General features: G+C 33.2%; 1 pseudogene; it reads left to right on the top strand.

Moving 5' to 3' along the window:
* Nucleotides 1-11,060: 11,060 nt before the first annotated feature.
* On the top strand, nt 11,061-11,458 carry LOC129079999 (protein cornichon homolog 4-like; annotated as a pseudogene).
* The last annotated feature ends 487 nt before the right edge of the window (nt 11,459-11,945 follow it).

The following is an 11,945-nucleotide window of genomic DNA, read 5'->3' as shown; positions in this document are numbered from 1 at the left end:
TTACAATAGCCAAGTGCTGGAAACAACTTAAGTGCCCATCAGTAAGCAAGTGGATCAAAAAACTGTGGAACATTTACAAAATGGAATACTATGCAGCAGAAAGAAAATAAGACCTCCTACCCTTCGCGACAACATGGGTAGATCTGGAGAGCATTATCCTAAATGAAATAAGCCAGGGGGTGAAAGACAAATACCATGTAATCTCATCTATAAGTGAAACCTAACCAACAAAACAAACAAGCAAGGAAAATATAACCAGCAACATTGAAAGAAAAAAGAAACCAACAGAATCAAGAGGGAAGGGGGGTGGCCAAGAAAGCGAAGGGAATGGTCAAGTCAAGGAACATGTATAAAGGACCCATGGACAAAGCCAAAGTGGGAAAGAATTGAGGGAGGGACGTAGGGGAGGGGGCAGGGGAAAGTGGTGGCTGGATGGTGGAGACAAATGTATTTGAACAATTAAAAAAACCCAGTGATTTAAGTGAAATTTCCCAGCTCATGAAGAAATAAAGACATGTCTATTTTAGCCATGTAAAGACCGTAATCCCAGCATTTCCTGTGTGCTACCCTTTCTACCATAACAGACACTTAAAGGACTAGCCTTGCTCTTAGCCTATTGAGTAACAGCCATTGAGTTTATATAGGAAATTATGTTATATAGGAAAGATGTATATACAAGAAAATCCTTATAAAAGTTATTTTAAAGGACCATAAACAAGTAAAGTAAAGGGAATGAAGAGAAAGTGGCACAGCGAGAGACAGGACAGAAGTTATAACAAAAAACAAATGATAAAAAGTAGCCATAGCCATGAGGAATATAAAAAGGCTCCAGAGAGGTTAGTGTAAAGGTGGGGAAAACAGGTCCAATATAGAAGATTTTATTTGTGAAATGATGAGGTAAGACCTAGAAAATATTTTGAGGGATATAAAGTGTGCAAAGAACATTGGAGTAATCATAAACACATGAGTATTCTCATATAAATCCATTCACAGCCATGAAAAAAGAAAACATCAAGATAAATGTTTTCTAATGCTACTAAATATTTTCATTAAACAATTACATGCTTGTCTGAACCTTGAGCACATGCTGTTAGTTGCATGAATTTTTTCCCCCTCACAAAGTTGGTCCAAAGGAGGAAAAAAGCTGGTTAGTTAGGTCCTCAAATATTCCATTAAAATGTGTTCATACTCTGGAAAGCAGAAATGTGGATAATATTTTGTCAAGTGTAAAAATAAATTTTACTGTAGACTCGAACTCCCTGTATTCTTGTTATTGACATTATGTTTATTTGTATATATTTGTTATTGTGTAGTATTTGTATATATTTGTATTATTTTATTTCTATTATTAATTATATTCTTCTTGTAGAACTCTGAATTCTTCCATATTCATTTGAAAGAAGCTGCCTAGATTTGAAGAGAATAACCAGGTAGCTATTACCTAGAGAAAATTAAGACTGTGTTAATGAGGAGTTCATTCTGATATAATCATGCCAACATAGGCTGTCTGTATTGAACTCTTTAATAGTGAATTGGGAATCTCAGTAGTCCCAAAGCTGTGTGAATTGAAACCTTTGAATTTCCATTGGCTTGATCCCGGCCTTAAGGCAACTGAGAGGTTAAATTTTTGTTAAAATGGCCCTGCACTGGTAAGTTAAGCTTTCCTTATAGAAATGGAATATAATGTTATTTCAAGGAAGCCAAAAACATTTGCTAAGTGAGATAATTTGGCACAGAGTAACCTGACTTCAGCACAGAAATCCTGGCTTCTTTTTTGCATTTTTTCAATGCTAGCCAGCCACTTAAAATTCCTGGTTTTTCTTATCCCATCTCTCATCCCAAATTGGAACCACGATAATAGTAAAACCCTCATAAAGGTAAGAGTACAGTAGTGAGTTTTGTTTAATAGACTTTATATAGCAAGTATCTGTCATTTGAGGCTATTTCTAAGCTTCTGAACTTCATTCTCACACATTGATAGTCCCTCACATGGTAAACTGTTCCAAGGCAGATTTTAAAAATCTACGTATTTCTCCTTTGTGTGAGATGCTCTTTCCACTACTCAGATGTGCTTATGTGGGATTTCATTTGTCAGTGTTTTATTAGAAGAGGGCCAGGACACAGGTGTGGAGTGGCAGAGGGAGAGTGTCCAAGATTGCCAGCAGACATGACCGTTTTCTTGTCATGGAATCATGCGTAATTCCAGACTTGGCAACAGGAAAAGCCTGGTTTCAGTAAGTTCAGTGGTTCCGATGCGGACAGTAGCAGTTCTCCTGTGTAATGATTGGAATGATTACTTTAAGTAACCTAAACTCTGTTCCCTCAGAACCTCCAAAATATGTATCTATTTCTAATATTTTTTATTAAATTTATTGGGGTGACTGTTGGTTAATAAAATTATATAGGTTTTAAGTGTACAATTCTATAGTACATCATCTGCATTGCGTGTTTATCACCCAAAATCAAATCTCCCTATATCTCCATGTATTTGACCCCCTTTAGCCTTCACTACCCCTCTACTCACCCCTTTTTTCCTTCTGGTAACACCATACTCTTGTCTGTGTCTATTAGTTTTTATTTGTTCATTTCTTGTTTTCAGGTTTATAACTCACATATGAGTGAAATCATATGGTTCTTGCCTTTTTTCATCTAACTTATTTCACTTAGCGTTGTTGCAAATGGCAGTATTTAATTTTTTTCTTATGGTTGAATAGTATTCTATTGTATATATGTACATCTTCTTTATCCAATCATCTATTGAAGGACACTTTGGTTGTTTCCATATCTTGACCACCATAAATAATGTTGTAATAAACACGTGGGTACATATACCTTTATGAATAAATGTTTTCAGTTTGGGTATCTAATATTTCTTAATAATCTACTACTTTAACTGAACTAGATTCTGTTATCTATAACCAAGTTTATATGTTGGAATAGAGAATTAGAATTTAAAAGTAATACATCTAATAGCTCTTATTTTATTTTCCAGGATAAAATTATTGGAGATTTCTCCTTTAATGAGATAATACTTTTCTATGGACAAACGATATTGTTTGACTGACACTATGTATGAAAGACATCATTAAGCATTAGAAATAAGTATTAATATAATCAGACAATTCATTCTCCTCACATAACCTATATATCTCTGAAATGATTTTAAGTAATGAAATGTTTAAAAGTAAGCTGATTTGTTGCACATTAGAAAATTGGAAGAATGTTATTTGTTGGTGCTTCCCCTTGAAAGAGGCTGAACAACTTTTATCACCTAGTTTTTCATATTCTTTGTAAAAAATTCTCTGCAATTATCTTCTCTTACTTAACCTCTGAACACAATTTCTAATAGTTCAATGGATGACTTATAGATTATTTAAAGAGAGAGCTAACTTTCAAGTAATCAAAAAACTTTACCCTGGCTGGTGTGGTTTAGTGGATTGAGTGCCAGCCTGTGAACCAATATGTCACAAGTTCGATTCCTAGTCAGGGCACTTGTCTGGGTTGCAGACCAGGTTCCCCAGTTACAGGCATCTGAAAGGCAACCAATTGATGTATCTCTCACACATTGATTTTTCCTTCCCTCTTTTTCTCCCTCCCTTCCCCTCTCTCTAAGAAGTAAAGAAAGAAAATATTTTTTTAAAAACTTAAAGGACAGAATACCAATTTATTTTTTAAAAAATTAGCATACTTGGGAGGACCACAAAGATAAGAGATTCTAGCCTCACACTTTCACCATCAGATAAAAAAACATTGATTGGTATATGAATTGCTTTAAAAAACATTCATAGAATCCTAAAATTTAATAAAATTAGAAATTACATAATCTAGTTCAACACCCTAATTTACATGTAATTGGCTCACCTACATTGTGGGGAGAAGGTTAAAATGTATATTTATGTATTTTCTCATGTCTGTGTGTCATTGCCAGTCCTCAAATACATGGAAAAGTGCCACTTCCACCTTTTCTATATTCAGTAAGACACCCACCATGTGCTTGTGCGTGCGTGTGTGTGTGTGTGTGTGTATACACACATATATATAACTTCAAAAAATGCATCTTATATTTTTCTTTCTGTGACATCTATCACATTACACAATTTGGTTTTGGAATAATACACATATATATGTATATTTATACACACACAAACATAGTTGTGGTGGCATAAACAGCTGAAATAAGACTTCAGTGTCTTTCACTTAGAATTAACCTGCATCCGGTGATGAATTTATAGGGGTTACAGAGAACAAATGCTATGTAATGTTAATTGTACAGCACAAGTCAGTAGCAATGTAAAAGTACATATTTAGTAATCTAGTCTCTCAGCTCTAAATACAAAACTCCATTCCTTCCTCCTCCTCAATACAAAATTATCTTAAGAGAACAGGAAGAGAACTCACAGAAATACAGCAAAAGTACATATAGCACCAGGGAAGACATAAACAGTCCTTAGTGAGTCAGACTTCAACTTTATAGCCTTGTTTTTTCTTTAGTCTGCATTTCAATGGACTTGCTATTTTTGTTAAACATAAGTGAAGGGAAAGGTTTTATTAGAGGTTTGTGGACTAGCTGCTGACTCTGATATGCCTTAAATGGTGCATTGAGATCTTTTGCTGTCAGGAAATATTCTGAGATTTGCAGGGATGGTGTTCCAGAACTCTCAAAAATACATAGTTTGAACTAAATATATTTGCTCTGTCTATCAACTAAATGCTGATCTTTTCCCAGGAATAATATAGAATTTCAGAATCTGTAAATATATTTCTTTATAGAATAAGATGTTCAATGAAGCAGTCACTGTGAAAACCTCATGAAAACAATTAATATCAGCAATTAAGTTGATGACTAAATTTGGTGGTAGAAAATGTTAATGACATACTTTCTTTAGCCCTTTCTGTAATGGCTCACTTTTTTCCCCGTCAAATTCCCTTAATCAAAACGAATAGGCACAAATGACTAAAGATTCTTTACAAATGCATAGAACTGGGACTTTGCAGATATGGCTACAAGAAGCTGAAAAACACTCTCAAAAAGTGAAAGGTTCAAGCTCTTTATTTTCTTTGTAAAATATTTTAAAACAATCAACATATATTTCCATGAAGGTCTTTCTTTTCTTTTTAATAATGAGCCTGAAAAAAAGCACATTAAACTTCATCACTCCTTGCCATTTTAGTTAGGTTTTTACAGTATTTTATAAAGAGAAGAGGAACAATGTGTTATTTGTGCTGTGTTCCTGAGCTCTAAAAATAAGTGTTGAAAGAAATTAGAAGCATTAGAAGAAGTTAGTGAAACTAAGTATAAAGGTGAGTTTTGGGGTTGAGTGAACTTCAAAATGTTCTTGATATGATAGATCTAAGTTGCCTACAGAAGAGTTAATCCAAGATAGTGCTTTCCTTTATTGCATAATAATGCAAATGTATCTTCATTTCTTTGTTCATTTAACAAAAATGTGAGTACCTTCAAAGTACTAGGGGTTTTGTTAGGTCCTGAGCTACAGAGCAAATGTTCTGCCTTTAAGAAGTACAGCTTATTAAGGAGTCAGATGCATATTTAAAAATATTTATGTGAGTACTATGATAGAAATGTGCAGAGTATTCTGAAAACATGAAGAAGAGACACCTCTTCCAGTATGAAGCTCCTAGGACTACCAAGACTTTCTGGGAAATGGAGACAAATGTATTTGAACAATAAAAAAAATTTAAAAATAAAAAAAGACTTTCTGGAGATTTTGACTTCTCAACTCTCACTTTAAAACATGTGCTTGTGCTAGCCTGATGGAAGAGAGAGGAGAACACTCAGGACCAAGGAAACAAAAGTGTTCAAGGAAGAAAATCCTCTAGGTGATTTGTTGGTTGGTCTAAATATATTTACACAGAAATGGGGTTCAATGGTTAGAATATATTTCATGTTGCAAGTTTGAATTTACTTTGAGAAATACAGGAGCCAACTTTAAATAGATGCTGTGATAATAATTATTTGTCGATTTCAAACCTCATGTGGCCGAGTTTCCTCTTAGGAACAAGGTATCATCTTTAGGGTATTTGGTTCTATCAGGAAGGTTCTGGAGATTTGGACTCTCCTCCAAGCAAATTATTCTCTGTAATGGACTTTCTATATTTGGTCTACATTTTCCCCTGAAATAGTTGAAGCCTGTAAACTTTCCACAAAAACAGGGTTTCTCAACCACACTGCTGTTGACATTTTGGACTGGAAAATTCTTTGTTTGGGTAGGGAGCTGTCCTGTGAATTGTAGGATATTTTGAAGCTTCCCTGGCCTTTACTCACGAGATGTCAATGGAAAACTCCCTGTCCTCCCACAGCTGAGACATCAAAATATCTCTAGACATTGTTAAATACCCTTGGGAGGACAACATCACTGCTGGTTGAAAACCACTGCACTGACATAAGCTATTTCAACTTAGTTATTCTGTAGCAGTTTGAATAGGGATCAAATGTTTTCCTTTTAATAATAATGTAGTATTAAGAGATTATTGGATGACTTGTACAGGAGGCATCCAGCCACCAAATGCCAAACCACTCGTAATAGAAGTCAAGAGTACACCAGATAGCCACATGTTCATAAAAGTCCTATACCAGTGACAGTAGCAGTACCCCTGTTGGTGGCATTGTTATTTCTTCCCTGAGCACAAAGGCTGGCTCAGTCCTCCATGACCTATAAGAGAAGTGGAATGAATACATTTTCTTCTTGGCTGAAGCAATGATTTCTTCCAACCCATGGTTTTCAACTTCAGGTGCCCTTTGGAACCTTCTAAGGAGATTCTAATAACACTGAATGTTTGATTACTCTGCAATATTCTAAATAAATTTTTAAAATATTTATACCTCACTTACATTGAGGTTATGATTTAATTGGATTTATCTGGTCTTGAGTAAGGCCTAGGTATTAGACATTTTAAAAAACTTCCTGAGAACTTAATGTGCTGCCAAGGTTGAACAGCACTACTCTTTCCCTTACTTTGGGTTACAAGTCACTTTTTTAAAATTTCTATTTGTTTAGAGATGTTGAGAAGTACTTAAATCTTAATTCAGTTATATATACATAATTCGTCTTTATAAAGGTTATAAATTTAGTGTCTTTTTAGGTGTAGGTTTTCAGTCTTTATAACTAAGCATTTATCTCTAGAAATAGAAATGTATGTATGTTTAGAACTAGGGATTTATTTTAAAATTAGAAATTTATCTTTAGCTTCAGGAATTCAGTCTTTGGAACTAGAAATTTATCTTTAAACTAGAAAATTATCTTTTAGATTTAGGTGTTCAGTTTTTGGAACAAGGAATTTATCTTTAGAATGAAGAATTTAACTTTAGATCTAAGAGTTCGGTCTTTGGGAATAAAAACTTATCTAGAGAACTAGGAATTTATCTTTAGAACTAAGAATTTATACCCCTGAAAAAAGTATAATATTGTATGAAAACTGTAATTTAAAAATAAAAAATTCTTTAACATCAATAAAAGAACTAAAAATTTAATTTTAGAACTAGGATTTTATCCCTAGATCTAGAAATTCAGTCTTTGAAACTAGAATTTAGATATAGGAATTTAGTCTTTGGAGCAAAGTACTTATCTTTAGAAATAGGAATTTATTCTCTGAAACTCGGAATTTATATTTAGAACTAGGAATTTATCTTAAGATCTAGAAATTTGGTATTTGGAACTAAGAATTTATCTGTAGATCTAGAAATTTGTTCTTACAAATTAGAAATTTATCTTTAGAAAGGAATTTACTTTTAGATCTATGAATTTAGTCTTTGAAACTAGGAAATTATATTTAGAACTAAAAATTTATCTTTAAAACTAGAATTCTATCTTTAGATTTAGTAATTCAGTTTTTGGAACTTGGAATTTATCCTGAGGTCTAAAATTTAGTCTTTGGAACTAAGTATCTATTTTTTAAGATAAGAATTCATTTTTCTGGAACCAGGTATTTGTCTTTAGAACTAGGAATTTACATTTAGAAATAGGAAATTTTATTTAGGTCTAGGAATTCAGTTCTGGAACTACAAATTTATATTTATAACTAGGAATTCATATTTTAAACTATGAATTTATTATTAGACCTAGGAATTGATGGGTAGACCTAAGATTTCAGTGTTTGGTAACAGAAATTTATTTTCAGAACTAAGAATTTATCTTTAGATCTAGGAATTTAGTCTCTCGAAGTAGGTGTTTATTTTGACATTTAGATATTAAGTTTTTGGAAAATTTAGCTTTAGATATAGAAATTTATTTTTTGGACATACAAATTTATTTTTAGAAATAGAATTTTATCTTTTAAACTAGAAATTCATTCTTTGGAAATAGAAATCTATCTCTAGAATTAGGAATTTATCTTTGGATCTAGGAATTCAGTCTTTGAAACTAGAAATTTATCTTTAAAACTAGAAATTCAGTTATTGTAACTAGGAGTGTATCTTTAGAACTAAAATTTTATTGTACATCTAAGAATTCAGTCTTTGGAACTAGGACTTTATCTTTAGACCTAGAAATTTATATTTAGAACTATTTTTTATTTTGGGGTCTAAGTACCTATATTAAGAAATAGGAATTTAGATTTAGATTTAGAAGTTTAGTTTTGGAACTAGAAATTTACATTTAGATCAAGCTATTCAGTTTTTTGGACTAGGATTTTTATCTTGAGAACTAGGAATTTATCTTTAGACTTAGAAATATACCATTAGAAGGAAAAATTATTTTTAGATTTAGAAATTCAGTTTTAAGGACATGGAATGTATTACAGAACTATGAATTCATCATTAGAAATAAAATTTTTTATGCCTGAAAAAAACAATATTGCATGTCAACTATAATTTAAAAAGAAAAATATTTAAAGTTTAAAGAGTTACAATTTAACTTCATATCTAGGAATTTATCTTTAGAACAAGGAATTTATCCTTAGACATAGCAATTCAGTTTTTGGGACTAGAAATTTATCTTTAGAACTAGGAATGTGTTCTTTGGAATTAAGAATTTATCTTTAGATCCATGAATTTAGTCACTGAAACTAGGAATTTATCTTTAGAACTAAGAATGCATCTTTAGTATCAGAAATTCATCTTTATATCTAAGAATTTATCTTTAGAAACACAATAGAAATTTACTTTTAGATTTAAGAATTCATTCTTTGGCTCTACGAATGTATCTGTAGAACTAGGGATTTATCTTTAGAACTAAGAATTTGTACACCTGAAACAAATGAAGTACTGTAGGTCCATTGTAATTGACAAATAAAAATTATTTAAAGTAGAAAAAAAGAACTAAGAATTAATTTTAGATCTCAAATTTATCTTTATTGAGGGACTTATCCTTAGGTCTAAGAATTCAGTCATTGGAACTAGAAATTTATCTTTAGATTTAGGAATTAAATCTTGGAACTAGGAAATTTTCTTTAGGACTTGCAGTTTAACTTTAGATATAGGAATTTACCTTTAGACCTAGGAATTCATTCTTTGGAACTAGGAATTCAGCCTTTGGAATTAGGAATTCAGTCCTTGGGACTAGGAATTTATCTTTAGAAATAAGAATTTAGCCATTAAGCCACAATTGCTCAACTGGTTGGCATTCTAGAACCACCTGATTTTTGTTTTTTAAATCCTGGCTGCACCTCAGGCCAATTAAACCACAATCTCTGGTGGTACTATAGCACATCAGTTATTTGTGAAGTTCTTGAAGTGATCCCAATCAGCACACTTGTTTGAAAACCTCTGCTTTAACACCATTTGGAAGGGGGTCTAAGTATTTTGAGCTCAGTAAATAGAAATCATTGGTTCTTGTCTTTAGCTGCACATTAGAATCACCTGGGGAGCTTTTAAAACTCCGGAAACCCAAGTTGCACCCTGAACTATTAAATCAATATTGCTTGGATAGGAGCCAGTAACCAACAGTTTTTAGAGTTTCATGGGTGATCCTAATGTAGAGTCAAGTGGTGGCTCTTAAACCTCAGCACACATCAGGATGATCTTGCACGGCTCGGTAAAACAGATTCTTGTAATTCAAACCCAGTTTCTAATTTATTGTATCTAATGTGTATATGTATATACATAGACATACACACAAACACACATATATATATATGAATGAGACATGCAATTCTGAAGCATATGACATACACATATGCTTCAGAATTGCATTTTTAACAATTTCTTTGTTGCTACTAATGATACTGGTCCAGGGACCAGACTTTGATTTTGAAAACATTGGTTTAGAAAATCAGCTTAGTAAATGAAAGATAAAAAGTGAAACATGGAGAATTAGGTTTAACTTCCAGAAAATTTTTCCATGCTTTCTATTTTACATGTGGTTGAATCATTTTAGTTGATGTCATATTATTATTTAAAATGTCCATAGGGATACTAATTATAGCCATTTTAATATTTTCTTGTTTCCAAAATTAACTTTTATTCAGATTAGTTTCTCCCCTTTATTTTATCTTGATGCCTTTTAAAATTCTTTCTCACTGTGAGTGCAGATGAATTGTGGATCAACAGATATGGAATATAAATTTATTTCAAATTGAATGAGAGTACCTATGCCCCTGGCAGTAAACAGGCCATGTGCTGACCGCAGAAGTTATGGCTGCGCAGAGGGGAGATGAGCAGCTATAGTAGGGCAAACTCACTGTGAAGGGATGCGGACTGCGTGTCCACCAACTACTAATGCACTTATTCCTTCATAGAAGCTCTACCCTATAATAAATGCTCACACTTCTCTAGCTCCAGGACTCAGTATGGGAACCTCAGGTGTCTACTTTAGAAAATTATGAGAAGGAAGGCACTGGCATTGCCATTTCACAGCCAATCATTTTCTTTTTCTGTACCAGTCTGCATAATGATATTCTTCTCCTAATCTCCCCCTCCAGAAAAAAAAGGAAGAAAAGGACTAAACAATTTACTCAGAAAAAAATCAAAGAATTATGGAAGAAGATGAAACTGCACAGAAGTAATCTTCACAATAAAAAAACAAAACAAAACAAAACAATGAGAGAGAGAGAGAGACAGAGAGAGAAAGTGAGAGGAAGTGAAGGGAAGGCGAGGGGAGGAGTGGATGGAAACAGTGTTCGTCTTCTCTCTCCTGGGCTGTTGCATGCTCATCTTCCTTCATGTACTTCATAATTATAGTACCTGATTTAGAATGTCATTGGATTAGTGCTAGATCATTTTGCTTGAAATTAAACAAGTCGGTAATTCCAGAATTGACGTGTCATACTATTTTTACTGGATTAATGCTGGTTTCATCGCACTGGTTCACCTTCCCTCCCACGTTGCCTGTTGCCCCTTGATATATACATGGATTCATTATGGTGCTAAGTGGTAACATGGGAATGTTTCATTCAACAGCAAGACATAATCTAGGGCAGCTGAAGTCACACTTCAAAGAAGCCCAAGCTTTTTTCAGAGCAAGCTTGGTTTCCACTTGCTCTGTTTCCTCATTTATCTTTATAGTCTGATTTTAGCTTTGATATATGACTGAAGCTAGAGAAGCCATGGCTGTGTACAAATGAGAGCACAAGGGCAAGCCGGAGACTACTGCAATCATCCTAAGAATTGTGACCAGAGCAGTATATTTTTTCTTATTTAAACAAAATTTATTTCTGCTCTATTTTTACCATATACAGTATTTTTAAACAAATAAATCAGAAGTTTTCATCCACACTAAGTTTCCATCCACACAGGTCACACATATGACAGGGCAGGGTTCTTGTAGATGGTCATGGAACTCTGCCTACCACACAATCTCAAAGTTTATAGCTATGGATATAGATATAGATAAGGATATACATACATAGGTTCTATAGGTTCTGTTTCTCTGGAGAATCCTAATGCAGAACCCCAGCCAATATATGGAAAAACCTTGAGCACATTATGCTAAGCTAAATAAGCCAGGCACAAAAAGAAAATATTGTATGATTTTACTTATATGAGGTATTTA

This window comes from Pteronotus mesoamericanus, unplaced genomic scaffold (genome assembly GCF_021234165.1).
Source record: "Pteronotus mesoamericanus isolate MK-2021 breed Mesoamerican mustached bat unplaced genomic scaffold, CSHL_Meso_final contig_82, whole genome shotgun sequence".
Lineage (NCBI taxonomy): Eukaryota > Metazoa > Chordata > Mammalia > Chiroptera > Mormoopidae > Pteronotus > Pteronotus mesoamericanus.
The sequence above is the reverse complement of the archived record's forward strand: the minus strand, read 5'-3'. Positions and strand labels throughout refer to the sequence as shown.